This window comes from Halyomorpha halys, unplaced genomic scaffold (assembly GCF_000696795.3).
Source record: "Halyomorpha halys isolate HHAL.00 unplaced genomic scaffold, Hhal_1.1 Scaffold27.1, whole genome shotgun sequence".
Classification (NCBI taxonomy): Eukaryota; Metazoa; Arthropoda; class Insecta; order Hemiptera; family Pentatomidae; genus Halyomorpha; species Halyomorpha halys.
This window is the reverse complement of record NW_027115109.1, coordinates 769,993-773,149: the sequence shown is the minus strand read 5'-3', so window position 1 is coordinate 773,149 and position 3,157 is coordinate 769,993. Positions and strand designations below refer to the sequence as shown.

Sequence of the window (3,157 nt, the reverse complement as noted above, 5' to 3'; positions counted from 1 at the left end):
ATGCAATGTATATTAACATATGAAGAGTCGAATCCAACCAAAAAAGAGAAAAACAATTAACATTATTTGAAGAAAAGTAAATTTGCTGAAATATTAGCCCTTAGATAGTTCTCAAGATATACCTATTTAAAAGGCAACATTTCATAAAAATGTTGTACAGAACGTATTGAAAGATCAGAAGTTAGTGAATTTATTTTGAAAAATATATATCTCAAAAACCATTTGACGTACAAATATATATTAGCATTCGAATCAAATTCAGTTTAATGGACTATAAAGTAGTTTACGACATTTATCTTCGTAGGTGTAGTAGTTTTCATGATATTTGCTAAAATAAATGGATTGATAGTTGTGCTAACAAATTTTCATTTGCCAAATTTATGTTCATATGCTAATATCGTAATAATTACTACCCTTACGAAGATAAGTATCATAAACTACTTTATAGTAAGTTAAATTTCTTTTATTTTGAGGGCTAGCAGACATATCTGCATCTCATGGGTCTAGAGTTTTTTTTTTGTTTTTTTTAAAAAACCAACATTTTATACGAACAAACAGAAATTAACATTTAGTGAGTTTATTTTATCAAATATCATAAAAACTACTACTACAAAGATAAAAGTTATAAAATATTTCATACTAAATTTAACTAGCTTTCATTTGAGTATTAGTAGACATCTGTACGTCTTATGGTTTCTGAAATAAAGTTTTTCGTATCAAACGTATTGTCGGAACAACTATAAATCAATTTATTTTAGCAAATATCATGAAAACTACTATTCCTACGAAGGTAAAGATCAGAAACTACTTTATAGTACAATTATTTAGCTTTAATTTCAGTGCTAATATACATCTCTACGTTAAATGGTTATTGAGATATAGATTTCTCAAAGTATATTCACTAACGATTGATATTTCAGTACATTTTTATGAAATGTTGCTTTTTAAAAAGCTGTATCTCAAGAACTATTACGTAAATAGCTCTATTAGGGCTAATATTTCAGCAAATTTACTCTCCTTTAAATAATGTTCTTTTAGATTTTCTAGTGTTGTTGGTAGTTTTCAAGAAATAGAGCTCCGAATGAAAAATGTATATTTTTTTAAGGTTTTGAGACAGCCACCATTTTTATTCCCCCTACGTATACTTGGGAAACTCATCAGTTTTGACTAGTAATTATACATAGTTTTCATTAAAGTGATCAAAAAGTGGGGTGAAATATCTGCCATTTTTCTTCCCCGCTCTTGTACTATAAGAATTATAATATATGAATAAAATGAATGTTGTGAATATATTAATTTATTCATTGTTAAAATAGCAATTTAAATATAATGGGATTCATTACGAGGCAATGCCTGTAAACTACAGGCTCGTATGAAATATTTTATTAGAATATAATAATCTATACTGACTTTAATTAATTCTGATTCAGATAGGAAATTTCAATGAAAATACCATAATCGGTTAACAAACTATTACAAAATGGAAATCATCCCACATTTCATTTCTATTCAATAATTAGCATAATATTTAAATATATATATCTATATATAACGATTCAGTTCAGTAATTTTCCCCCGGTTCCTCAGATTTGATAATAAAGCCATTGAATTTATTTGTATTAATATTTATTATTCAAATAATGGCTCAACTGATAATATATTTTGTTTTATATACATTCGCAAGTTTAGAGATTTGTTTTATTTTTAGATATGCCACAAAGCTACTAAAATAACTAACATGTTTCAAGACTTGCAACTAAATCCTCTCAACACAACTTGTTTTAACTCAAACTGCAACATATTTCAGTAAAACCACATTTTCCGAAAAAACATAAATAAAAGAAATTTGTAACTACAAAATATCCTCTCTTAAACGCTACTTTCATAATAGAATAAAATACGTTTTACTAAATTACTATAGTTAATTTAAATATTTCATCTTTTTATTTATTTATGTGTTGTTATTATATTTTTTTGTGTAGATTTTTCATTAAATTTTTTCTTACTGTAAGCAATTATTATATTCGAATATTCCTAAATTAAACACAAGTTTTATAAGCCTAATATTGATTTATAGCAATGGTAATCCGTAATAATTTGCAATAGTAATTTTGTAATTGCAAATTTTCTGGTTAAAAAAAAATTATTTTTGCATTTATTTACATATCTATATATAATAAGGATAATATATAGTAAGGAGGAATAATTTTGCAATCGTGAAAATTTTTATAATTTTATTTTTTATAAAATGGTCTAAAGTCATCCTCCAAGAAACCAAGTCTCAAAAAATGGTCTGTGCGTATGACAGCATAGATTAACAACGGAATGCTATACGAAAACGAAATTATGTATAAACGATACCTGATCGATTTTAGCAACATCTCTGCTATAATCGATTTACCGCCATTGCTACATTTTACAACGGTTTTTTAAAAGCTATTTGTTTGATATGAGACTATAAAAAAATAGCTACAAAATAGCTAGAGCTTATCCACCGATCTCTTATTGCTGGTAGTGATAATAAATTGATAAATATTAATGATGAGAGAATTGTAATATTATCAGAAGGGGGGAGGGGGGAGAGAAATATTTACATAGTGTTGGGATCCAAAGGTTTTAGAAAAATAATGTCTAACATACTACAATCTAACAATTCATAGCAGGTAATGGAGAGTGACATATCATACAACTTTCACCCACTTTAATTTCGAAATAGGTAAGTGAAAGTAAAAACTGATTATTGACATAACAAGCAAGAAAACACGAAAATATTTATTTACAAATTTAGTTAACTTGTGCGTCTTTCGTCACTCTCCATTACCTTCTACGACTTTAAACGTAATGTATTATTTTTTCTAAAAACTTTTCTTTTCCCAGGAATCTATATAAAGACTATAATAGAACTATATAACGCTTCTTTAATACTGGAAATTCGTTTTCAACCAATCAATTATATTTTTCCTATTTTGTTATAACGAACAATAAAGAAATAATTAATTAGTTCAATTTAACAAGATTAAAAGTACTTTTCTGTATACTAAAGCTACCGCTAAGCTACTTTGGAAACTCTGCATTTGAGCCCGAAAGACTTTCAATTAAGATAAGAAGAAGCTCATATTTTTAAAAATTAATTAATTAATATATTTACTTTTTATAA

The 3,157-nt window shown here is 26.3% G+C and overlaps 1 protein-coding gene across 1 annotated transcript in view; it reads right to left on the bottom strand.

The window, feature by feature from the left end:
• The window catches only part of Mef2 (myocyte enhancer factor 2), a 364,222-nt gene that overhangs the window by 332,877 nt on the left and 28,188 nt on the right, over window positions 1-3,157 (bottom strand). The window lies entirely within an intron of this gene.